Below are 27641 nucleotides of genomic sequence, written 5' to 3' on the forward strand. Positions count from 1 at the left end.
AGTAATGACAAATCAGACTATAAGGCAAAAAGAAAGTGCAGCTTTATGGTTTCATGGACAAAAGAATTTCTGTGGCTGCAATATGACGAGCTAAATAACCGGGGCTGCACATAAGTGGTCCGCAGGTGCGCATTCGCTGTCAAAATAAAAAACACACACAAGATAAGAAGTTGCAACGCGTGTTTGCGTACATAAGATTTTCTGGAGGAGGACAGACATTTGTTTAGAACTCTTAAAGATGTCGAAGAAGCTCCTTTAAGCAATTACTTTGGTGTTCTTCCACCTCCAAAGAAATGTCAGAAGGAGTCCGAACCACAAAAGAAGTGCGTATTCTCGGAAAAGTAGTTGCAAGAGGTGAGCTGGCTTCAAACAAATGATGAACACACAGAGATGTGGTGCAGAATGTGCCGTGAAAATCCCACTCTAGCAGACAAAAACAGTGCTTTTTATATGGACGCAAACGCGCGTTGCAACTTCTTATCTGGTGCGCGTCTTTTATTTTGACAGCGAATGCGCACATGCAGACCACTTATGTGCACCCGTGTAAATAACATACAGGGAGTGCAGAATTATTAGGCAAATGAGTATTTTGTCCACATCATCCTCTTCATGCATGTTGTCTTACTCCAAGCTGTATAGGCTCGAAAGCCTACTACCAATTAAGCATATTAGGTGATGTGCATCTCTGTAATGAGAAGGGGTGTGGTCTAATGACATCAACACCCTATATCAGGTGTGCATAATTATTAGGCAACTTCCTTTCCTTTGGCAAAATGGGTCAAAAGGACTTGACAGGCTCAGAAAAGTCAAAAATAGTGAGATATCTTGCAGAGGGATGCAGCAGTCTCAAAATTGCAAAGCTTCTGAAGCGTGATCATCGAACAATCAAGCGTTTCATTCAAAATAGTCAACAGGGTCGCAAGAAGCGTGTGGAAAAACCAAGGCGCAAAATAACTGCCCATGAACTGAGAAAAGTCAAGCGTGCAGCTGCCAAGATGCCACTTGCCACCAGTTTGGCCATATTTCAGAGCTGCAACATCACTGGAGTGCCCAAAAGCACAAGGTGTGCAATACTCAGAGACATGGCCAAGGTAAGAAAGGCTGAAAGACGACCACCACTGAACAAGACACACAAGCTGAAACGTCAAGACTGGGCCAAGAAATATCTCAAGACTGATTTTTCTAAGGTTTTATGGACTGATGAAATGAGAGTGAGTCTTGATGGGCCAGATGGATGGGCCCGTGGCTGGATTGGTAAAGGGCAGAGAGCTCCAGTCCGACTCAGACGCCAGCAAGGTGGAGGTGGAGTACTGGTTTGGGCTGGTATCATCAAAGATGAGCTTGTGGGGCCTTTTCGGGTTGAGGATGGAGTCAAGCTCAACTCCCAGTCCTACTGCCAGTTTCTGGAAGACACCTTCTTCAAGCAGTGGTACAGGAAGAAGTCTGCATCCTTCAAGAAAAACATGATTTTCATGCAGGACAATGCTCCATCACACGCGTCCAAGTACTCCACAGCGTGGCTGGCAAGAAAGGGTATAAAAGAAGAAAAACTAATGACATGGCCACCTTGTTCACCTGATCTGAACCCCATTGAGAACCTGTGGTCCATCATCAAATGTGAGATTTACAAGGAGGGAAAACAGTACACCTCTCTGAACAGTGTCTGGGAGGCTGTGGTTGCTGCTGCACGTAATGTTGATGGTGAACAGATCAAAACACTGACAGAATCCATGGATGGTAGGCGTTTGAGTGTCCTTGCAAAGAAAGGTGGCTATATTGGCCGCTGATTTGTTTTTGTTTTGTTTTTGAATGTCAGAAATGTATAAAGTGGGGCAAAAAAGTATTTAGTCAGCCACCGATTGTGCAATTTCTCCCACTTAAAATGATGACAGAGGTCAGTAATTTGCACCATAGGTACACTTCAACTGTGAGAGACAGAATGTGAAAAAAGAAAATCCATGAATTCACATGGTAGGATTTGTAAAGAATTTATTCGTAAATCAGGGTGGAAAATAAGTATTTGGTCACCTCAAACAAGGAAAATCTCTGGCTCTCACAGACCTGTAACGTCTTCTGTAAGAAGCTTTTCTGTCCCCCACTCTTTACCTGTATGAATGGCACCTGTTTGAACTCGTCATCTGTATAAAAGACACCTGTCCACAGCCTCAAACAGTCAGACTCCAAACTCCGCCATGGCCAAGACCAAAGAGCTTTCGAAGGACACCAGGAAAAGTATTGTAGACCTGCACCAGACTGGGAAGAGTGAATCTACAATAGGCAAGCAGCATGGTGTGAAAAAATCAACTGTGGGAGCAATCATCAGAAAATGGAAGACATACAAGACCACTGATAATCTCCCTCGATCTGGGGCTCCACGCAAGATCTCATCCTGTGGGGTCAAAATGATCATGAGAACGGTGAGCAAAGATCCCAGAACCACACGGGGGGACCTGGTGAATGACCTGCAGAGAGCTGGGACCAAAGTAACAAAGGTCACCATCAGTAACACACTACAACGGCAGGGAATCAAATCCCGCAGTGCCAGACGTGTTCCGCTGCTGAAGCCAGTGCATGTCCAGGCCCGTCTGAAGTTTGCCAGAGAGCACATGGATGATACAGCAGAGGATTGGGAGAATGTCATGTGGTCAGATGAAACCAAAGTAGAACTTTTTGGTATAAACTCAACTCGTCGTGTTTGGAGGAAGAAGAATACTGAGTTGCATCCCAAGAACACCATACCTACTGTGAAGCATGGGGGTGGAAACATCATGCTATGGGGCTGTTTTTCTGCCAAGGGGACAGGACGACTGATCCGTGTTAAGGACAGAATGAATGGGGCCATGTATCGTGAGATTTTGAGCCAAAACCTCCTTCCATCAGTGAGAACTTTGAAGATGAAACGAGGCTGGGTCTTCCAACATGACAATGATCCAAAACACACCGCCCGGGCAACAAAGGAGTGGCTCCGTAAGAAGCATTTGAAAGTCCTGGAGTGGCCTAGCCAGTCTCCAGACCTCAACCCCATAGAAAATCTGTGGCGGGAGTTGAAAGTCCGTGTTGCTCGGCGACAGCCCCAAAACATCACTGCTCTCGAGAAGATCTGCATGGAGGAATGGGCCAAAATACTAGCTACTGTGTGTGCAAACCTGGTAAAGACCTATAGTAAACGTTTGACCTCTGTTATTGCCAACAAAGGTTATGTTACAAAGTATTGAGTTGTATTTTTGTTATTGACCAAATACTTATTTTCCACCCTGATTTACAAATAAATTCTTTACAAATCCTACCATGTGGATTCATGGATTTTTTTTTCACATTCTGTCTCTCACAGTTGAAGTGTACCTCTGGTGCAAATTACTGACCTCTGTCATCATTTTAGGTTGGGGAACTTGCACAATCGGTGGCTGACTAAATACTTTTTTGCCCCACTGTATTTGTGAATGTGGAGATGTTATATTGGTTTCACTGGTAAAAATAAATAATTGAAATGGATATATATTTGTTTTTTGTTGAGTTGCTTAATAATTATGCACAGTAATAGTCACCTGCACACACAGATATCCCCCTAAAATAGCTAAAACTAAAAACAAACTAAAAACTACTTCCAAAAACATTCAGCTTTGATATTAATGAGTTTTTTGGGTTCATTGAGAACATGGTTGTTGTTCAATAATAACATTATTCCTCAAAAATACAACTTGCCTAATAATTCTGCACTCCCTGTAATGTTCTGCCGGGTGTGTTGTTGGGTTTCCCTCGATTTCTGGGTCGACAAGCGCCTTTGTTACTGGGACCAGTCATTTTAAGAAAGGCCCCCATTAGAACCCATGAGAAATGCAAGAAATCAGAATCAGAATCAGAATCAGAATGGGTTTATTGCCAGATGTTGAGGTTTACAACATTAGGAATTTGCTGCGGTGCTTCAGTGCAAACAATAAGAATTAAAGTGCTATGTAGAACGAAAGATATGTGCATGAGATATACATGTGATATATACATGAGAATAAGAATTATGAATGCTACGTAGAAAGATATATACATGAGTGCAGGTGGTGATCAGTGCCAGACATGAAATGATGCAGTGACACAGCGTAGGGTCATGTGTTAGTGGCGGGGACAGTCATGTGGTTATTGTTCATGTGTCCAACAGCAGAGGGGAAGAAACTGTTCTTGTGGCGAGAGGTTCTGGTGCGAATGGACCGGAGCCTCCTGCCTGAGGGGAGCAGGTCAAACAGACTGTGTCCAGGGTGAGAAGGGTCAGCTGAGATCCGGGCTGCACGCCGCAGTGTCCTGGAGGTGTACAGGTCCTGCAGAGATGGGAGTCTGCAGCCAATCACCTTCTCAGCAGAGCGCACAACACGCTGCAGTCTCTGTTTGTCCCTGATAGTGGCTCCAGCGTACCACACGGTGATGGAGGAGGTGAGGATGGACTCGATGATTGCAGTGTAGAATTGCATCATCGTCCGTGTTGGCAGGTTGAATTTCTTCAGCTGCCTCAGGAAGTACATCCTCTGCTGGGCTTTCTTGATGACGGAGGTGATGGTGGGCTCCCACTTCAGGTCCTGGGTGATGGTGGTACCCAGGAAGCGGAATGAGTCCACAGAGGTGATGGGGGTGTCAGTCAGGATAATGGGGGGGAGTGGGGCTGTGTGCTTCCTGAAGTCCACAATAATCTCCACTGTCTTCTGGGCATTCAGCACCAGGTTGTTGTGGCTGCACCAGGACACCAGACGTTCAACCTCCCTCCTGTAGGCAGACTCATCCCCGTCAGAGATGAGCCCAATGACGGTGGTGTCATCTGCGAACTTGATTAGCTTGACAGACTGGTGGGTGGAGGTGCAGCAGTTGGTGTACAGGGAGAAGAGCAGAGGAGAAAGAACACAGCCCTGAGGGGAGCCGGTGCTGATGGTCCGGGAGTCCGAGACATTCTTCCCCAGCCTCACGTGCTGCTTCCTGTCCGTCAGGAAGTCAGTGATCCACCGGCAGATGGGATCAGGCACATTCATCTGGGAAAGCTTGCCTCGGAGATGGTCTGGAAGGATGGTGTTGAAGGCAGAGCTGAAGTCCACAAACAGGATCCTGGCGTAGGTTCCTGGGGAGTCCAGATGCTGCAGGATGAAGTGTAGGGCCATGTTGATGGCGTCGTCTACAGACCTGTTGGCTCTATATGCAAACTGCAGGGGGTCCAGGAGGGGGGCCGTGAGGGTCTTGAGATGGGAGAGAACTAGGCGCTCAAATGACTTCATGACCACAGATGTCAGAGCCACGGGTCTGTAGTCATTTAGTCCAGTGATCCTAGGTTTCTTGGGGACAGGGATTATGGTAGAGGACTTGAAGCAGGCAGGCACATGACATGCCTGCAGTGAGGAGTTGAAGATGCCAGAAAACACTGGGGCCAGCTCGTTTGCACAGTGTCTGAGGGTGGCAGGAGACACACCGTCTGGGCCGGGAGCTTTCCGAGCATTCAGACTCCTAAACTGCTTCCTCACATCTGCTTCATGAATATGAAGAGTTGTGGTCGGAGGAGGTGGTGTGAAATCCTCTTTTGTGTGGGGTGAGGGGGCGGGTGTTGCCGGTGAACAGTTTGAAGGTGGTGATGGCTCTATGGAGGGGGGAGAGGTGGGGGAATGAGTGTCCAAAGTGCCTCTATTGTTGGGGTCGTTGGAGGTGTGAAGGCTGTCTGATGGCTCGTCAAAACGACAGTAGAAGTCGTTGAGGGTGTTGGCCAAGAGCAAGTCGTCAGTGGAGTGGGGGGTTTTAGGCTTGTAGTTTGTAATATTCCTAAAACCTTTCCACACAGAGGCCGAGTCATTCTCTGAGATCTGCTGCTGCATCTTCTCAGAGTGCTGATGTTTGGCAATGTCCACTTCCTTAGTGAACCTGTACTTGGCCTCTCTGTAGCAGTCCCTGTCTCCGCTTCTGAACGCCTTACTCTTTTCCAGCCACAGCTTTTTGAGTTTAGGGGTAAACCAGGGTTTGTCATTGTTATAACTCACCCTGGTGCGTGATGGCACAATGCTGTCCTCACAGAAGTGGATATAGGAGGTGACAGTGTCCGTAAACTCGTCCAAGCTGTTAGAAGCAGCCTTCATTGTGTCCCAGTCTGTGGTCTCCAAACACGTGCGAAGCTCCTCCACAGCCTCGTTGCTCCACAGTTTTTTGGTCCTCACGACAGGTTTGGAGAGCTTCAGCCTCTGTCTGTACGCGGGGATTAGGTGGATCATGACGTGATCAGAAAGTCCGAGTGAAGCGCGCGGCACCGCGCGATAGGCCCCGCTGATCGTGCTGTAGCAGTGGTCCAATGTCCTCTCCTCTCTGGTCGGGCATTTAATATACTGCTTGTATTTCGGAAGCTCATGGCTCAGATTGGCTTTGTTAAAGTCCCCAAGAGCAATGATGAGAGAGTCCGGGTATGTCCGCTCCGTGTGGAGAATCTGCTCTGCGAGTGCGCACTGAGCTGCTTGCGCATCCGCGTCTGGCGGGATGTAAACAGCGGCCAGGATGAATGAAGCAAACTCCCGCGGAGAATAAAACGGTTTGCAGTGAATAAAAAGATATTCCAGAGAGGAAGAGCAGTGCTGAGCAATCACTGTTACATCTGTGCACCAGCCACTATTGATGTAGAAGCAGACACCTCCACCTTTGGTTTTACCGGAGAGAGCAGCCTGCCGGTCCGCGCGCAGCAGATGAAAGCCCTCCAGCTTGAGCGCGCAGTCCGGGATGTCCTCACTGAGCCACGACTCCGTAAAACATAAGACAGAGGAGGAGGCAAAGTCTCTGTTCATGCTTCTCATCAGGGCCAGTTCGTCTATCTTTATTATTGCTCAGTCTGCAATAGCTTTCCCAGAACAAACACCAATTGCAAATAACATACTAAAAATAAACCTGAAAATCTGTTTAGAACAGCGTACTATGTTGCAAAGAGTGAACTACCACTGGCAAAATTTAGCAGTCTTTGCAAACTTCAAAAAGCAAATGGCCTAGATCTTGGTTCCACTTGTCTCTTACCCGTGACTTCAGTGGAAATTTCAAATACAGGATCTGACACAGACTGATTCATGTCCTACACAGTTCTTACAAGTTCATAGAAATTTCTCTTCAATTAGAACCAAGTATTTGAGTTGATGATTGTAATTTTTATACAATGTTGTAATTTGTTTTTCAACAATTTTTTAATTAATGTTTTGTTTCCTTTACAATATTATACTTTAATGTATAATTTTATAAAGGAAACAAAACAGGAAACAAAACATCAATCAAAAAATTGCTCTCTTTTTTATTCGGGCTACTTAAATTTATTTTGGGCTACCAAAAACTGAAGAGTCCCTGCCCGAAGGGCTACCAGGGATTTTGAAATTTTACGAGCCCTGAGATATTTTTTTTTTATTACTTTTTTGTTTCAGCAACATTAAATTTAAAAACTGTACTTTTGAGTTAAAATATATATTTATAATTTTAATAAATGACAAATTAAAAAGGCATGAACATTTTTTTTGTATCGAAAAAATATCGAACCGTGACACCAAAGTATCGAACCGAACCGAACCGTGAATTTTGTGTATCGTTGCACCTCTAATAAAAATCAGAAATTCAATACCAAGTTCAGCGAGGCACACAGCGGTCTCTTGTTTACTAACCTGGTTTGTTTAGAGCTCCGTGATCTGGGCAGACCAATACAAAATTTTAATTCTTCACATAAGGGTGATGGGGTCAGTCTATTCATAGAAGAAAACGTATTTCGTTGAGTTGTGCGATTACAGTTTCTGGAGCTTAAAAATACCACACTGATGAAACTATCTCAGCACCAAGTTGGGTATATATAAACAAAGATGTCAGAAAAGTCTGTGTTTCCCAGTCATAATTATTACTTTAGAAGTCTAGATCTCATAATTACCATTACCAAAATCTGACCTGAATGTGGCACAAAATGCGAAGGAAAACAACAGCGAATGAAGTATTGATTTATAGCCCGGTCTCGCTGCGGCGGTTGTATCTCAGTACGTGGCCCGGTCAGAATATGTCAGTTTTATTTTTTACTTCTCCTGACACTGCTGCGTCCAGCTTTCTTTTTCCTGCCTGCATCATGTCACCGCAGTGCACTGGCCTGCTAAAATTAAAGCCACTTGTAATAAAGCTAAAAATACGACCACATGTACTTTATCAAGCAGGACTCATGAGCACACACTCAAATGCAATTTAGTTCTAATTTAATAAACTGTTCTCCATCAGCTCCGAGGTGTAAATCAGGCAGGAATGCATTAATTAGGAAGGCAGTGTTTATTAATATATATATATATATATATATATATATATATATATATATATATATATATATATATATGTATGTATATAATCCTGTCACTGAGTATCAAGAGTGTTACAGTGACCTCTTGACTCCTCCAAGTAGACTTACTGCCAAGCTATTTTTGAGGTGGCAGCAGTAAGTCAAACCCCAGGGTCCTGTTGCAGAAAGGCAGCTTCCCCTGAGAGAGCGCCACAAAGTTATTAAGAGCTTAACACAAATTCTGAAGAGCTTCTCCTCATCGCCCCCATCAATTTCTCACTCTTACCCTTCATCCAGAGACTTAAGGATGTATTTACTGCAACTGCCTCTTTGATTTCAGTTTTCTGGAGCCCTGATATTTAGTCTGTTAATCCATACGGCTGCTATATTTCACTCCCGAACCAATAAATGAGCTCACTTTTTTTTTCTTCCTACTCCCACATTAGTTAATTAAGGAAGAGCTGATGGGTGGACAAGAAATCCAAAAAGGTTACATTATGCAGAATTGCTGACAATAGCGAGGTAACGACGAGCCACCGAGCACCAGCCACTACACTGCTTCACCTACTTATCTCATGATTCCTGTTCTGCTGAGCTCATCGTTCCCAGACAGGCAACAAATTGTTTTATCCCATGACGCGCAACATAACGACAACATTCTGACCGAAAGAACGTCCATGACATTCATGAGGGGTGTGTGTGTGTGTGTGTGTGTGTGTGTGTGTGTGTGTGTGTGTGTGTGTGTGTGTGTGTGTGTGTGTGTGTGTGTGTGTGTGTGTGTGTGTTGGCAGCACAAAGCACTCTTCACTGCAAAACAACAGGCCAGAAAATCAAAACATGTCTCTTGGGTTTGAGCCACAGATGGATCTGCAGAGGTTTCTTATTTAATATACAAACAAAGGTCACAACACAATGGCCGCACATTAGAGCTCTGAAACTTTAAACTGGATCCATTTAAACATCAAGGTTACCGTCCCACAGCCTAATAAAGGAGACCTGGAGATCACTTTAGTTTGTCGGCAAATCAAAGTGAAATTAATTTTACTGACCGAACAGCTATTCTCGGTGTGTGTTCTGTCTTCTAGTAGCTGCACATCCAGCAGTGCAAAAGAGACTTAGCAGAGTAGAACTAGGTTATGTGTTCGGCATAAGTTGCATGGTGATTCAGCCAGGTAAGGGTGGACACTTTGATGAAACAGAAAACTCGGACTTCAAGCTCACATAGCTCGAAAACTTCCAATCTTGCTTTATAGTACTTATACACATCTAATTATAGATTCAGTTGAAAAACAACTGATCAGATTTTAAAGACAGAGCATTAATACCACAGTCAGCACTTTATTAATATAGCAGAACCACTGAGCTAAGATCTCTTTTACAACAGAGACTTTGTCAAGATAGCAACCATATAAACTCAAAACATCTCAAAAGTATCAAAAATCCAACATTACATACCTACAACATAATATGCAGCATTGCCACACTGACTGCCAGTGTTAGGGTAAATGAAGCTGTGGGTATGCAGACCTTGTTTTTTAATAGTAGTGGCGTTAATCACTTTAACCAAAAGCTTAAATACGCACTTCCTGTTTCATTAATACAGGTGAGACAGCAACACAATTCTTTAGCCGCTGAATAACTTCATAACATAAAGTGCACTTCTTCTGTTTGGATGAAGGATCAAAGTCGAGTTGTAAAAACTTGTGTCTTTGTATCGAAAAGAAATGCAGCAAAAGTTTTTATTGTCTTATAAACCTTCAAATTCATGGATGTGTGAATAAAAAAGGAAAAAAGAGCCTCTGAGGGTAATATCTCATCACCTCACTGGTATTTAATGTAACACGCCCCCAACAGCGCTGCCACTTAGGATTTTTTTTAAAGCAGTGCTGTTTTCAAGCTAAACATCCGGAGCTGTGGCTGCAGGCCGTCCATCATCCCAAGTGATTCATAGTGAGAGGCTGATGAAGCCAGCAAAGCTACAGGGCAAACCAGACACTGGAATCACAGCACTTTATTATAAGACAGGAAAGCAGCCAGGGGGACAGATATTGGGGGTGCTGACTTGGGATGGAGGGGGATTTCCGTCCTATAAAGCAGCCTCACCCCTCCCACAACAATGTCTGGCACAGAAAGATGTTCCCTTCTTTACTGAAGCTACATTTAGTTTGCTTCACATGTGAAGAAGCTGCAGTGTGTCCTGCAGGAAGAGGTGTAAAAGGAGATGCGCACTGAAGTGGCTCGTCTGAGGTTTGACAAGTCAAAGCAACAGCAATAACAACAACAACAACACAACAAGAAAACCACAAAAGATATCACGAACACTGACCTAAATCCTGTCATTTCTAATGTGAGACAGCTGCAGGCAATAAAACACAGCTTTAAAGTGAATGGTTCTCATAGCAAATGCAGTGGTGGGAGAAAAGCCCTGTTTGGGAAACAAAAACTATTTTCAGTTTGCCAAATTAGTGGCGAGGGAGCCAGTACAAACCACATCCACTCAGACAGTTCAGTAAAACCTAAATAGAGTCTGAGTAGACTCTAAATTTAAAAAAGGGAGCATTTAAAATAATTTAAAAACGTATATATTATATATAAGGTTCCAGAGGCAAACACAAAATCAGACATTATCAATAATCCACTGGAACAGTTTGCAGCAGCCTCTGTTTAATAAGACACAACTACTTTGGCCAGAGGCTCGATTAGTAATAATCAGCTAATCAATACAGCCATGGACCCCCTCGGGCACTGCTGTCTTACCTTGTGGCTGCCCTCCGTCCAGTCACACTGAGGCTTGTCATAACTTCAGTAGAGGTAAGAAAAGTTTGGGAGGAGAAGGAGGGAGGGGGAAAAAAAACTCCTACCCCCTGACTTCAGCCTTTGGGTCAAGTTACCGAAAAAGTTTAAAATGTGTTTCCGATTTAGAATTTCAAAATAAAACGACCACGTTGCACTGAAGGGGTTTGTTTTATCTCTTGTATACATTTACATCTCTAATCTCGTTTTCTTAAATCACGTTCTATCACAGCTCCTGTGTATACGCTGATGACAGACCTGTCAGCTTCAGTTATCTAATGTTTTGTCTGATATTATAAATACATTTAGAGCATTGAACTTTTAATTAATTTATTTATTTATTCATTCATGCTTTTGTATTGTAAAATTGATTTTCTAAAACATGCATTTTATTATTTTATTTCTCAGTAGTGATACAGTAATAATACAGTAGGTTTAACATTTGCATGATTTTTAGTAAAGAGCATTGTCTGATCAGTAAATAAGTCCAACAAACAGGTTTTCTTTCAACACGGCAGAGCATACACAAACATAATTCAAACTCACGACTGCTTATATCATGACTGATGCGTTGCTTTCTACCACTCTACTTGTGTGTTTGTCGGATGCACAGAGTCATCACTCATTTGGAAAAGCATCATTGGTGTTTATACATATTCCTTGTCTTACAGGGTTTTGTTTTGTTTTTTAACCTATGAAAATCATCTTCTGTGAGCATACTGTGTATCTATTAGTGTGAGTGAATATCAAGGGTGGGGGGGGGGGGGGGGGGGGTAATGTCAGCTGAAGCTTGAAAACAATTGAGGCGCTGATTTGTTTATGTTGTAGCAGGTTATTGGCTGCAAATCTTTTAACTGTTCCCAAAGCAGATCTCAGAAAATTAGTGCTCAGGATGCATTCAGGTACTTTTAAAACAAGCCACCTGCTGACCTCAGAGCAATTACAACTATGCTTACATTCAAAAGCAGACTTAAAAGTGTATATTTAACTTTTATATATTATTTATAAGAATTTGTAACTTTTTATTTTGTCTTTAATTGCTTTTTATGTTTTTATATTTTATTATAAGTATGTTGGTTTAACGTCTAATGAAATGTTGCTTTAACTGGCTTTTATTTTGAATGCAGAGGCCTTCTTTTCCGTCATTTCCTGTTTAGCTGCAACGACAGATTATATTTTGACGTAGGTTTTGGAGAGTTTGCCGCTAATTCCATCTTGAAGGAACACTGACAAACAGCTGAATGCTCCAATCAGGAACCCTGTGTGGAGCCCCCAGGGACCGACGACACATAGGCGGGACTTGTTTGTCAGTTTGGTCAAATGGCGCCAAATCTGGCATGTAATCATAAATCATTTTTAAATATTTCTTTTGTTTCTTGCATGTAAGGTCATTTGTGCCATTGTAAAAAAAAAAAAAAAAAAAAAAAAAAAGCCCAACACAAGTTAAAATTTCTGGGTTTGAGATCAAAGTTTTTCCTTAACTCAAAGGGTTTGGTTGGTAAATTAACAGGAAGAAACCTCCAACAGATGCAGGGTCAAGGAGGGTTGGCCATCTACTGTGATCTACTGTGACTGGTTAGGGGCTACGGGAGGAAGACAGACAAAAGATACGCTATGGAAGAGAACCAGAGATGAATAATAACTAATGATTAAGGAGGCCAGTGAAGAAGAAGCACTCAGTGCATCATGGGAAGCTCCTTGCAGCCTGGGCTTATTGCAGGGTAACTATGGGAAGATTCAGGGTCACCTGATTCAACCCTAACTATGGGCTTTGTCAAAAAGGAAAGTTTAAAGCCTAATCTTTAAAGAAGAGAGGGTGTCTGTCTCTTGAGTCCAGACTGGGAGCTGAGAGGTTAAAAATAAAGTTTCTTGAGACGCCTTTGTGGCCGATTTATTCTAGACTGTCTGCCTGAGGGATGAAAAACCATGATTCCAAGAGATTTTCCCACATTTGGTGCTTTGACAGTTGTAGTGAAGGATTAATGACAAATAACAGCGTCACCAACCACAGGGCAGGGGACGCTGTTATTGGTCAAGTCTAACTGAACTCCTACTGGGTATTTTGGGTCCTACTTTGAGGTATTTACTCAGAATTTTGAGTTAATAAGTTGAGCTTTTGACATGCCTAATTCGAAATTTCAAGATCTGAAATTGACAAAACCGTCCAAGTATTGTGTGTCTCTTCCTGGCCTCAAAAAGGGGATGATTGACTTATTACCTGAAGTGGGAGCCCACCATCACCTCCGTCATTAAGAAAGCCCAGCAGAGGATGTACTTCCTGAGGCAGCTGAAGAAATTCAACCTGCCAACACGGACGATGATGCAGTTCTACACTGCAATCATCGAGTCCATCCTCACCTCCTCCATCACCGTGTGGTACGCTGGAGCCACTATCAGGGACAAACAGAGACTGCAGCGTGTTGTGCGATCTGCTGAGAAGGTGATTGGCTGCAGACTCCCATCTTTGCAGGACCTGTACACCTTCAGGACATTGCGGCGTGCAGCTCGGATCTCAGCTGACCCTTCTCACCCTGGACACAGTCTGTTTGACCTGCTTCCCTCAGGCAGGAGGTTCCGGTCCATTCGCACCAGAACCTCTCGCCATAAGAACAGTTTCTTCCCCTCTGCTGTTGGACACATGAACAATAACCTTATGACTGTTCCCACCACTAACACATGACCCTACGTTGTGTTCACTGCATCATTCCATGTTTGGCACTGATCACCACCTGCACTCATGTATATATCATGTATATATCTATCTATCTACTTAGCACTTTTAATTCTTATTCTCATTTTTATTTTCATGTCCATTTAAGCTTAATTTATAACAGTATTTATAACAGTATGTTTGCACTGAAGCACCGCAGCAATTTCCTAATGTTGTAAACCCGCTCAACATTTGGCAATAAAACCCTTTCTGATTCTGATTGTGATTATTCGAAAGTACCTTCATAAAGCACTGTAAACTGCATCACCTGCCATCCAACAGCTGAGGGCGCTGTAGTCTTTCCAGTATGAAGGTACTCACGGGGATTCTCTACATACAACAAACAGGACGCCTGAAAACAAAAAGATTCCTAAAGTGGCTGTGACAAAGAAGCTTCCAAATGTTTTATACTGAATTAAAAATTTAAAAGAAACCTTACTGAGCCAAAATATTTGAAACCAAACAAAGAAACTGTAAAGGGTCATTTCAGTGAAATAAAGAATGAAAATATTGGCTTTAATACAATAAAAAGACATCAGCCACACACAAAGATACCAGTCTGAATGAAGTGTAACAAAGACTAACTAGGGAGAAGAGCCCTGCACCATAACAAAATGTTAAAATATCTCAAATTGATTCCCAAAATTCTTTTTCTGCTGTAAGTTTTGGTTATTTCTCACCATTTTGATCACCGTCAAAGCAAAGACTCTATAAAAAAAACTAAAAACTTAAGGATTATCATGTTGCATCATTCTCCTGACATGCTTGTTGAGTTCATCCAGTATTTTGGGGTGTGCACAGCTGCATTTAGCTCTTGTGTATCTTCAGTCATTTCTAATTCATCGCCTTGCTCCATGTTCATTACTGCAGTGGTCCTCTGGTCTGAGCTATGAAGCAAGTTCAACATAAAGAGCATTTTGTTTTTGCTGTTTGCATGAAATTTAACAGCAGAAATAGGAGTATTCATGCATGAGTGAAACATAAGCGTGCAATTAGGACTAAGTTTGGGTCCAAACCTAAGAGCTCTTTCATGCTGGTAATCAAACTGATGGCCCCAAAGATGAAACTACTGCTGTCAGTGGTTATGGGAGGGTTTAATCCAAGAACTTTTATGGATGACTGGTCTGTCCACAGGGATTTTCTTCCCACAGAAATGACCTCAAATGAACGCTACATTACTCTGTACTTTCAGCTCTCAAATGTGTCTCTGAGGATTCACGGGTTTTTTAAAAACCTTGTTAATGGTGAATTGTAACCATTGTTAAGCTTACACGGCAATTAATTGTGAAATCTGTTTTTATGGCCTTGAGGCTCAAAGTTTGGGCCTGCATTTTTGTTGGAGTCTACTCAACCTGTTTCTTATTTGTGCATCAGCTCAAACAATCAACATATTAAAATTCAAATAATACACTCATTCTCAACCATTTATTATCTTTTTCATATCACACAGAGCTGTTGTTTGCTTTCTCAAAAAGTGTAATATAAATTTTTATTACTGGGTTTAGCATTCATCCATCCATTGTTTTAGGTCACTGAGCAGCAGTCTAAGCAATGATACCCAGACCCTCATCTGCTACCTCCTCCAGCTCTTCTGGGGGTGGATGCTGAGGCGTTCCCATATCAGCCAAAAGATATAATGCCCTGGGTTGGCTCCCAGTCAGGCCTGCCCGAAACATCTCACCTTATCCAGGAGAAATTTGCCCCAGATAGTGTCTTCCAAGACAAACTGGTCCTTGGTGTCAGGCCAGACCAAGACCAAGATAGAAGATCAGTGGTCCATATTACCTTGCACAGATCATTACTAGGGCCCACCCTGGACCCACGACTAAGCAAGAAATTGCCATCCTTCATCTACAGTGGGGCAAAAAAGTATTTAGTCAGCCACCGATTGTGCAAGTTCCCCCACTTAAAATGATGACAGAGGTCAGTAATTTGCACCAGAGGTACACTTCAACTGTGAGAGACAGAATGTGAAAGAAAAATCCATGAATTCACATGGTAGGATTCGTAAAGAATTTATTCGTAAATCAGGGTGGAAAATAAGTATTTGGTCACCTCAAACAAGGAAAATCTCTGGCTCTCACAGACCTGTAACGTCGTCTGTAAGAAGCTTTTCTGTCCCCCACTCGTTACCTGTATGAATGGCACCTGTTTGAACTCATCATCTGTATAAAAGACACCTGTCCACAGCCTCAAACAGTCAGACTCCAAACTCCGCCATGGCCAAGACCAAAGAGCTTTCGAAGGACACCAGGAAAAGTATTGTAGACCTGCACCAGACTGGGAAGAGTGAATCTACAATAGGCAAGCAGCTTGGTGTGAAAAAATCAACTGTGGGAGCAATCATCAGAAAATGGAAGACATACAAGACCACTGATAATCTCCCTCGATCTGGGGCTCCACGCAAGATCTCATCCCGTGGGGTCAAAATGATCATGAGAACGGTGAGCAAAGATCCCAGAACCACACGGGGGGACCTGGTGAATGACCTGCAGAGAGCTGGGACCAAAGTAACAAAGGTCACCATCAGTAACACACTACAACGGCAGGGAATCAAATCCCGCAGTGCCAGACGTGTTCCGCTGCTGAAGCCAGTGCATGTCCAGGCCCGTCTGAAGTTTGCCAGAGAGCACATGGATGATACAGCAGAGGATTGGGAGAATGTCATGTGGTCAGATGAAACCAAAGTAGAACTTTTTGGTATAAACTCAACTCGTCGTGTTTGGAGGAAGAAGAATACTGAGTTGCATCCCAAGAACACCATACCTACTGTGAAGCATGGGGGTGGAAACATCATGCTATGGGGCTGTTTTTCTGCCAAGGGGACAGGACGACTGATCCGTGTTAAGGACAGAATGAATGGGGCCATGTATCGTGAGATTTCGAGCCAAAACCTCCTTCCATCAGTGAGAACTTTGAAGATGAAACGAGGCTGGGTCTTCCAACATGACAATGATCCAAAACACACCGCCCGGGCAACAAAGGAGTGGCTCCGTAAGAAGCATTTGAAAGTCCTGGAGTGGCCTAGCCAGTCTCCAGACCTCAACCCCATAGAAAATCTGTGGCGGGAGTTGAAAGTCCGTGTTGCTCGGCGACAGCCCCAAAACATCACTGCTCTCGAGAAGATCTGCATGGAGGAATGGGCCAAAATACCAGCTACTGTGTGTGCAAACCTGGTAAAGACCTATAGTAAACGTTTGACCTCTGTTATTGCCAACAAAGGTTATGTTACAAAGTATTGAGTTGTATTTTTGTTATTGACCAAATACTTATTTTCCACCCTGATTTACGAATAAATTCTTTACAAATCCTACCATGTGGATACATGGATTTTTTTTTTCACATTCTGTCTCTCACAGTTGAAGTGTACCTCTGGTGCAAATTACTGACCTCTGTCATCATTTTAGGTGGGGGAACTTGCACAATCGGTGGCTGACTAAATACTTTTTTGCCCCACTGTATAAACAATAGGGGAACAATGCCACTCCTTCTCTGCTGCTGGGAAGCCAGACCATCCAGCATCTGGTTTGTTTTTGCTGCCATAACAAACCATAAACTATGAGAGGAAAAAGGAACATTTGACTTAGTTACAGTTCACCTCTCCCTCTCCCGAAGCAGTTTCCTTTTTGCTTATAAGCCTGTTTTATGGGGAACTTACACAGTTCACAGTGATGACATGACCATTTCTTCACCTCACACAGTCTTTATGGGATGAGGGTGAGAGAACAGAGCTATAACAATGAAAGAAAAAAACTTCTTTTTTTCTTTTTAGGAAGAGCTTTGAGAGAACGCACGAGAGTCACAATCATCAAAATCTCAGCTCATGGTTTTCTTATAGAATATTGTATCACTTATTACTGACTGACACACAAAAATATGATTTAAAAAAGTGTTTAAACAACCTGGAAACAGAGAGAAATGTTTGAGATTATAATGTCAAACTGCCTTTAAATGTGGTTATAATGAAACCTGTTATCATTAGTTCTGAGAAGCACATGAGATGTTTTAAGCCTGGGGAAAGCTGGCAAGATAGTTTGTTTGATTTTGGGTTAGAGGCAAGCAGTTTGTGAACTGTAACACTGCAGAGGTGACACATTGTTGAACCTTGGTTTGGATTTGACTGATATAAGATGGAGTGTGAGCTGCTGGACAGGAAGGCTGAAGCAACAATGCTTTCAGGTCAGTGTGACCCAGCAGGGTCGACATGACACTGTGTCAATACATTAATGAGCAACACGACACTGAAAACACAGCAGGCTCTGGACGGGAAGAGCAGTGCAGTTCAACAGTTCATATCTCTGGAGCCAAACTATCCCACCCTGGAGGAACAGATACTTAGAAGTAGCAAAGCTGCTGCTTCTGTGATCTTGGTAGAAAGACCTGTGACCTGGTCCACTTCTTAAGAAACACTCATACACAGATAACCCTTTCCCCCACTTGGATCAAAACATAAAACTTTTGGTCTCTACAATGAAACAAGGCAAAAACAAACAATGACTTCAACTGAATACATTCATTTAAAAAAGAAGTTACACCTTGTCAGTGTTGAACTCCCTTTTGCCTTTAAAACTGCATTTTCTTTCAAAGTACAGATTCAACAAGCTGCTGGAAAAACTCTCAGAGATTCGGGTCTATATTGACATGATATTTTCCATCCCAAAGAAACCAGGAGTGTTAGCTTGGTGGAACCAGCAGGTAGAAGATGGGTACACTGTGGTTATAAAGGGATAGAGATAGTCAGCAACAATACTCGGGCAGGCTGTGGCATTTAAATAATGCTCAGTTGGTACTAAGGGGCTCAAAGTGTGATAAGAAAACAGTACAGTATTACTACAGTATTACTTCACACTACAAGTCTGCACCATTAATACGAGTCAGGATAGATCCATGTTGTTTATGCCGAATATTGACCCTACAGCAGAAATTAAGACTCATCACAACAAACATTTTAAATTTTTCCAATCTTACATGTTACACAAGGTTACATTTTTCCCAACCGGTCACGGCAGATGGCCCCGCCCCTCGCTGAGCCTGGTTCTGCAGGAGGTTTCTTCCTGTTAAAAGGGAGTTTTTCCTTCCCACTGTCACCAAAGTGCTTGCTCATAAGGGGTCATATGATGGTTGGGTTTTCTCTGTATGTATTATGTATTATTATTAGGGTCTACCTTACAATATAAAGCGCCTTGAGGTGACTGTTGTTGTGATTAGTATAAATATGGTATATTTATATATGGTAAGTATAAATAAAATTGAATTGAATTGTTCAGTTTTGGGGAGCCTGTGCAAATTGTAGCCTCAGTTTATTGTTCATGGCTGACAGGGAATGAAGCTGGTGTGCTCTGCGGTAGCCCGTCAGCTTAAATGTTTAATATGTTGTGCATTCAGAGATGCTCTTCTGAGGCACCAGTACATCTCGCCTGGTTGAGCAAGAGATGTGCTGCGAGACACAATTCCAACCCAGGGCCCTTTGTCTTTCCTCATTCACTCCTTTTTTTTTTAAGAAACACTCTTCTCCTTAACTGGGTTTTATCAATTGGTTATTTGAGTTACTCTTGCCTTCCTATCTGCAAAGCAGTTTTGGCCACTCTCCTCTTACATCAACATGTTCACCCAGAGAAACCCAGAGCTGTATATTTTTCTCTTTTTCTGACCATTTTCTGTAAACCTGGTTATGTGGGAAAATCCCAGCAGACCAGCAGTTTCTGAATTACTCAAACCATTCTGTCTGGCACCATAGTCACTTACTTAGTCACTCATTCACTTATTTCTTTGTTGTGTGTGGTCATGACCCACCCAGCTGTAACCTCTGTAAACTGTAGAAATGGTCTGAAATTTATAAATCTATTTCAGTATACCAGTGCATTTTCCTGCTAATGGTTCTGCACGTCTCCTACAGGTTGCTGCTGTTTTTCTTCTTACAGCCACAGTTACAGACGTGCAGGAGTTCGCATGAGGAGATGTTCTGATGGATCCTACAGATGGAGGAAGCTGCAGCAATTTGGAAGCACTGAAAGGTTTTATGGCTTCTTTTTCCTCCAGGTAAGCACGACTTCTGGTTCAGAAGGTCACCCTCACAGTGACTTGGATCATGCCTAAAAAAGATGGACACACCCTCATCCTCCTAAAAGAAGAGGAGACTGCAATCAGCTAAAGTCAACCTTTTAACCTTTCATTTTTTTTAAACACAGATGTGTGGGAGAAAAAAATCTGGAGTTCCATTATGCCCAAGAAAGAGCTTTGATTTTAGTGGGCAAAGTCTCTCTCTTTCCATGTCTCTCTCAAGGTCCTTTTGAAGCTTTTAAGCTGTTCACAGGACATGTGGTAATATATCATAACGTTTTTGTTTGCTAATATTGCCACAAATCAAAGGTTTTCTGTTATCACGGATGGCGTCAACACCCAGTTCATCCCACCAGAAACATAGGGCGGTTGCTGGTTGTTTGTGTGTTGGCAAGGTTTCTCTCAGTGAGTCATTACTTCCATCAGTGCGATGGTTTGTCTTCAAGAACGAACGTGCAATGTGCATTAAACACGACAAAGCCAGGAAGTTATCATTCGGATCAGTCTGAGCTTTAGCTCCACGCCTGCTCTGTGCAACACCAGAGGAGACTCTCCTGGTAGATTTTCACTGATCTTACTAAAACAGAAGTTCATCAGGAAATTATTTGTAATTTTTGAGTAAAACACCCGAACGATCTGTTCATGGATGATGGATGAAAAAAAAAATGTGGCCACTTGGGGCCAGAGAAACCACCTGTAAACACAAACCTGAGATCACAGCACGTTCCAATCGTTCCCAACTGAGAAATGATTAAAATGCTGACAAACACTGCAATAAAAACTGCTGCACATTCTGTACCATCAGTGGTACCACTCCTCTCTGCTGTTTCTCGCACTGCCGCATTTCATGGTAACATTGTAGAAACCTTTGTACACTATTACCGGCCAGGGAGGAAAAACAAAGCTGGAGGCCAAGCAGCAGCGGCTCTTTATCAGAACAATAACCTGTAAAATAATTTCCCTGCTGAGCAGTTAGTTGTACGTACAGGATGGAGGTAGGAGTATACCTGTCTATCAGCTCAGAGTATGCATCAAAGTCCAAGAAAAGGCTGGCAGCAAAATGTGTTTTCTCAAGTAGAGTCAGAATGAGGCCACACAGGAAGGAGTCATAAACACATTTACATTGGTCTCAAGGCCTCTGCGCACATAAATGCTCAGAATTTCCAAGAAAAACAAGCTTACAAATAAATAACTGATGCAGTCTTCTAGTTTAAGTGGCTATAGATTCCTATTTCTACATCATAGTAATGATTATTTTGTCATTGACCATTTTTCCTTTAAAACTCGATCAGAGAAGAGTCGGAATCACAGGAGACCTTTATATCAAGAATTACATCATTTTAGCTTCTTGAAGTTTGTTAATCTTCCCTAAAAAAACATCAGATTCATTAAATGCCTCACCTGTCGAGGCTCTCTGAGCCACTGGCTTAAGGTGTTGAGGGTGCTCAGGAGGCAGAATGGGTCATCTGCTAATATGAAGGTTGGTGGTTCAATCCCTGGCTGCTCCAGTCAAAAGATCACTGGGCATAATGCTGAACCTCAAGTTGCTCTGCAGTGTGTTCAATAGCGTGTGAATCTTGAATCTCAGAATAAAGCGTGTGTGAATGAGGCATGTTATATAAACCAGAGCAGAAAAGTGCCACATAAGAACGAGCCTGTTTAAAAGAATGACTGATTTCTACTTTATTTATAAGTTATTATCTTTCAAATGTTTCAGCATTTTACTGACAAGAAAATTCACATTTAACAGAAAAAGGAACTCCCATAACCGAAAGAGTTTCCGTCACTCTCGGCCTCGTTACGTGTTTTCTTGTTAAATTGGGGTTAAAAATAAATTTAGGAAACGCTCCATCACCCTCTTGCTTTATGAAGATGAGTCATTTAAAGTTGCCTCACAACAGATTCCCTCTTTTATTGTGAAAATACACTTTAGCAGCTCTGGATGCTGCAATGGAAAAAAGTCCTGTTCAAACAAGTACTGGAGTTCTCTGATATGATAGTTGTGTTACAAGAACAGCCTGGAGCTCTCCTGAGTCAGTACAAGTCATCTTGATGGGAACATTACTATCCATAGATTTCACAGAAATGCTTCAAACAGTTGGATCTGAAGACAGAAACATCCGAGACTGTGCAGTTTGTGAATATTTGCAGGAAAAGTAGGAAAACTACAGCCTCAACAAAGTCAGGTGAATTCATCCTCTGGTTGGTGATGACTCCTGGATCAACATTACAAAAAGAAATATTAACAGTTACAAAAACTAGAACAATTAAGGTATTTGAGGTCAAACTCACAAATTAACTCATAGTTTCAGGAAACAAACTGTTGTTTCACAGTAATCACTCACAAAATATTACATAATCAAATTAAAATGATAAAAGTTACATAAATTAAATCAATTTTATTAGCAGTTTTAATGTTAGTGTTTTACTAAACTTATCCATTACTAACATTTCAGTCATTTTTTCTGGATTAGAAACCACTAAGATTACATTTTTAAAAACTGAAAAACTTTATTGATTTCTTCTGAGCTGCTCACAAACAGAGTTTTGTAGGATATCATATGAATCCCATGAAATTTGAATATTCAGACAAAATGCAAACACTCACCAGAGGGCTGATTTTGCCCATGCCCCTAATCTCTACAAATGCGGTAACCAACACTTATTATTTGTTTTCTGTTCATTTTCACACATGTGAGGGCTTTCCTCCCAGTTTCTGGGTAAAAGGTGAGCTGTGTAAAAACAGCAGCATGGCCTGCCAGGAGCAGTCACGACCAATCAGAGTGCAGAGTAACGGGATGGAGGGTGAAGTGAACCCATGATCAGAGCTTAATACCTGGTTAATAACAAAAATATACCTGCTTCTTTTTATTGAGTGTGAGTATGCTGAAACATGTGCGATCAGTATCAGACTATTAAACAAGGTGGAGAACTCAAACTTGTGGGTTTTAGTAATCTGGCAACCACAAATCAGAGTGGAAAGTCCCACAGAGTTTTGGTAAAGGGAATCTTTTTAATGGGAATGTGGTCCTATCGCTTACAGAAGAACAACAAGCACACTGTGCACCACACCCACACTGAAAAAAAGGGACTGGCCATCTCTTGGATTTATGTAAGCATCTTGCATGTATTTAACACAATTGCCTCATGTTTTAAAGTTAAATGTAACTATATAGTGTAAAAACTACATGATATGCAGAAAGGGTGTATTAAATTGTTCATATCATGTTCAGGTGAAGTAAGTCAATAAGATAGCAACGTTAAATCTCGTGAAACCACGCGTGATTTCATCTCGCGGGCTTTGGATCGTGGTTTAAAAAAGGCATCCATCTCAGTCAAGTCGAGCAGCCAACTCTACGTTTTTGGTATGTCTTGATTTTTTGAATTCATTTTTACCATATTTCAGCCAAATGTAGTTAAACGTCTAGAGTGTCGCCATGTAACATGCTAAAAAAGAGCCGTTAGCTTATTTGCTGTTTTATCTGTTGTCAAAGAATTGGCGCTTTTTCATTTGAATTTGTCTTTGGCACAAGAGCCGTAATATCACATTAAACCTAATTACGAGGCACTCATAACATAATTTGGTTTTCTGTGTGAATAGATTTGTCAACTGACTCTTCAGTTACATTGTGTATTTACTGCACCGTGGTGTTAGTGAGATTTTGGACATTGAACAGCTTTAGCTAATATCATCAGCGGCATTATGCTAGCTTACATCCCTACCCCTCCTGCCCTCACCTGCTGTCCTTTTGTTTTTGTTTTTGTTTTTTTTGCTGCACATTGAGAGACCACATCTATTCTGCATTTCACCAGGAGTCAGCTGATGGATTGTGGGTTCAAGGTGTTATGGTAAGAAAGTATATTCTATTTTCGTTTCTGTAACTTAATTATAATAGGTTTTTTATAATTATTAGGTGCATGCATACTCACCCTATTAATACAACTGAGAGATCCAAAATAGAATAGAATAGAATAGAATTCAACTTTATTGTCATTGCACATGCACAGGTACAGGGCAACGAAATGCAGTTTGCATCCATCCAGAAGTGCTTTAGTGATATAGATATATTACAATATATATTAGCAATAATATAGATATGTGAGTATATTACAGAAATGGGTCTATTATGGTATGTTATAATGTACACGGTATGAAGTATGTTGTGAATATTCTATAACTATAAGTATGTACAGGCTGTAGTGAGTACAAGCTATGTACAGGATATGAACAGGATATAAATATGAAAAACTATACAGAATATGAAATAAATAACTTTACAGAATCTGGGATATACAGCTATACAGAAATGGGAACTATGCAAGTTGTAAACAGTTGTAGGATTAAAGATTATCGAATGTACAGAATGATTATTTACACAAAATCTGCCATAGGTTTAACTTATACCTGTATGTATTGCCAGAAAGGTGATTACTGGACTCGCATTAATGCACACTTGAACTGAAATGAGGTTGTAACTTGTGGGTTGTTGGGTTGCAAATCAGAAACAAACATCTTTGGATTTTTTTTAATCCCATAAGATCTGGAAACACAGTTTTTATTCAACAAAACATTACTGATTAACCAAGCACAGTGCCTGCTGTTATTTCAAAATAATTTTATGTCATTTCAGATAAAATGCAGCATTCCAGTGCATCCCAACCATGCCTTTACAGTCAAGGTTTCTGACGGAGCTGAGTTTCTCTCTGACAGTCTGCTGAAAGTGTTTGCAAAGTGATCGGGGGAACAGGGCACAAAGCTAAAGGATGTAGCTGCCATTATGACAGTAAGAACTTTAAAATTCTTTAACTACAAAGTGTATATGTATTGCATTAGGTCAGTAAAAGATTTTTATGCTACATCCATTGAAACAGTCAACTATTACCTGTGAGTAATGATTCCACTAAAAGGATGCCATAATTTTCGTCATGCATTTACTGGCCCACTGAGAAAAAATTATCTTTTTTTAAAAATAAATGTTCTGGAAACTATATATCCATAAAGTTGATGTCAAACAGGAACTTTTGATATTGCTTTGTAGATGCTGGTGTTGCATGTTGACTGGTTTAAAAAGTCAAGAGTTTTTGTCTGGGATCATTTTCTTCTGTGCTACTGAAAAGTTCACAAATCTCTGTTTTCTTTGTTATAATAGTCAAGGATGACATTAATGCTCGGAGTCCCTCATCAAAGTGCTCCGCATCTGTGTGAAAGACAATTGCAACATCTTGGTGCAGGAGTTCATGGTGAGTGTTTTATGAGTAGATTGTGGCTTTGCAACATTTAAAAATGCATTTAGTTATCCACTTGATCCTCATTGGACTGGTTAGGACCAGTAGTCCTCTTTAATAATTTGAAGTTCACATGAGGCCTGGTAGTGAACTCGGCCGCCGGCCCTTGAGGCCCCATCCCCACCCCTGTATTAGGGGTCACATCAGTGTGAAAAAACTTTAAATTTGTCATTCTAATGAACAAAGGAAAATCCCACCAATATTTATATTAGCTTTTGTTTGAAAAAATGACCAACTGACCAACAGCTAACCAAATTGTGGGGCTGAAAGTCTAAATTCTAACATCTTCTGAGTGACAAAATCTGGATTTCTGATGGGCCGGTGTCTTTCTAACAAAAACTAATGTAAAGCATTTGAAATTATTATGTTTTTCACCCTCTCTTAGAAACTCTGTTAGACCATGAATGGCAGCATGGCAGGCCACTCTTTGGCTATAGCTATTTACTATGTTGCTTGCATTGGTTTAAATTACTCTAACATTAGAACTGGTAGATTCAAAAGAGATGAGTTTAAAAAGGAATCTTAAAGAAATGTTTTGTGTTTAACCAGGACTTGACTGAGGCCACTGCACAGATTGAGAAAACCACAATGAACATCTGTCTCCAGAGGATGCGGCAGGCAATGACTTTTCTGATGTTGTTCTTCAAGATCTGGATAACGTGACCTTTGCAGTAGCCATGCTGTTTGGACCTTTTTTATTCCTTCAACATGAGTTACCCATCACAACTCTGCTACACTTTTGAGGTGATTCAATGGGTGGTAATGGAGTTGGATGCAACTCAGCTCTCAAGAAAAGTGAGACAAAACTAAGACAAAACTGCTCCTGCAACGAAGCTCACTGTTATGCATGTGAGGTGACCAGCTCTAGGTGAGAGGACATTTAAATCTCACACTTGTTCTGCTGCATTTTTGAAGCTCAATTCCAGGAACGGATCGCAGGGTTCATTTTTATAAACTCTGCAACTGCCATGAGGACGAGCTGTTTTTTGTTGTTGTTTGTTTTTCCTTTTGCTCTGTACAAGTTCTGTTTGTCTGTTTGGCAGCATTTTTAAATTTCTCTTTGTATTTTTTCTTTCTTTTACTAGTGAAGAGATGTAGCGTGAACAGTTATACAGTCTAAATATCCCATATGGGTCGTGTGAAATGGTATTTTCAGTTTCATTCAGTTGAAGTAAAGAACGTTGAATATTTCTAAGTGTGCTGTTTTGAACCAAGATGTCACAGTATGATCAGTGCTGTAATTTTTGACAGTCACTGTATCAATGTTATTTTTGCGTCTCTTGAATAAAGGTTTTGACCTGCAAGTGCTAATTTCTTTAGTTATTGGGGTAAAATGGGTAGTGTTAATAGGAAGGTGTTTGCCAATTCAGTAACCTAATTTAATGTTAATGGAAACTAACATTACCTCAAATTGTTTAGTCATAATTGTTGTTTAACTGAATCTTGACGTCAGAGGCCTTAAATAGAATGTTTTGTATTGTTCTTTCCCAACATTTTTCAAAAGAAACAGTCCAATTTCTTTGCTGTGATTGATTCCAGAGAACACGGAAGAACTGACATTATTTAACTGTTGATTTATATAGATTCAGTAGAGGAGTAATGTCAGTTTAATTCTTTACCTACTGCAGTGAAATTAGACATTTTGTTTTGAAAGGTTACTGGTGGATGCCAGCAACCATCTTGGAAGAGAACAATACAATCTGTTATAAGGCCTCCATTTGAAAATTGTGTATTTGATACTAGAATATAATAGCAAAATGTAATTTGAAGATAACATGTAGTATTTAAGTGACCAAGTAGTATTGGGTAAAAGTTATTGAATCGTGTTGGGATAACGTGAGAAAATTGTGAAGGATTAAAATATTCCAAGAGCTCAAATTACTTCATCAAAACATGTTTAAGTCACATTTTATCAACACAAATTGCACAAGTTTATTGAACATGAATAAATTGTGTTAATTTAACTCAATTGTTTAAGTTGCTGCCAAAGCAAAACATCTGTGTGCAACAAATGTCCACCATTGAATTAAGTAAATCCAACAACATATTTTTTTCAGTGCACAGCAGATTACTTTAGTGATGAAATTCAGATGAAAACAGCCTAAGATGCATTTGTTTTAGGTGAAAGGGTGTAACTGCTACACCAAACAATGACTGAAGTGTGCCTCATGTCAATTATTCATGTTTTTCACAAACTTATAAAACGTTCACTTCTCCACTGAGTCTCATTAAGCCTTAAATGAGTCATTAGGATCTAGAAGGCGGGCCGTGGCCTGTGCTGATTAATGACATTTTCAGACTGACTGAAAACTCATGGAAATGATGCTAAATGAAGCTTAGACAAATGTTTGATAAAGAACATCTGTCCCTCATTCCTTTTGTTTCTCCGTCACTTCTCCTGCCCACATTTTTTTTAAGCTCAGTGCTTTAAACCACTTATTTTTTCCCACTGTGCCACTTCCTCCTCCTCCTCCTCCTCTTCTTGGATGTCCAGTGACTTTCAAAATT

At 41.2% G+C, this 27641-nt stretch overlaps 1 protein-coding gene and 1 long non-coding RNA gene across 3 annotated transcripts in view; one reads left to right on the forward strand and one right to left on the reverse strand.

Moving 5' to 3' along the window:
* The window catches only part of kank3 (KN motif and ankyrin repeat domains 3), a 50076-nt gene extending 38945 nt beyond the window's left edge, over positions 1-11131 (reverse strand). Inside the window, exon 1 of one of the 2 annotated variants that reach the window (XM_080289427.1) lies at positions 11042-11131. The gene's annotated coding sequence lies outside the window, so the exon portion shown is untranslated. The remainder of the gene's footprint in view (positions 1-11041) is intronic. The other variant, XM_080289428.1, reaches the window with a different exon arrangement.
* An 11943-nt stretch (positions 11132-23074) lies between these two features.
* LOC145420488 (uncharacterized) lies at positions 23075-25823 on the forward strand. Its single transcript, XR_013901808.1, has 5 exons — positions 23075-23212; positions 23661-23696; positions 24479-24631; positions 24998-25088; positions 25683-25823. It is a non-coding gene; the product is annotated as an uncharacterized LOC145420488 (long non-coding RNA).
* Positions 25824-27641: the final 1818 nt, after the last annotated feature.

Source organism: Astatotilapia calliptera, chromosome 15, assembly GCF_964374335.1.
Source record: "Astatotilapia calliptera chromosome 15, fAstCal68.1, whole genome shotgun sequence".
Taxonomy (NCBI): domain Eukaryota; kingdom Metazoa; phylum Chordata; class Actinopteri; order Cichliformes; family Cichlidae; genus Astatotilapia; species Astatotilapia calliptera.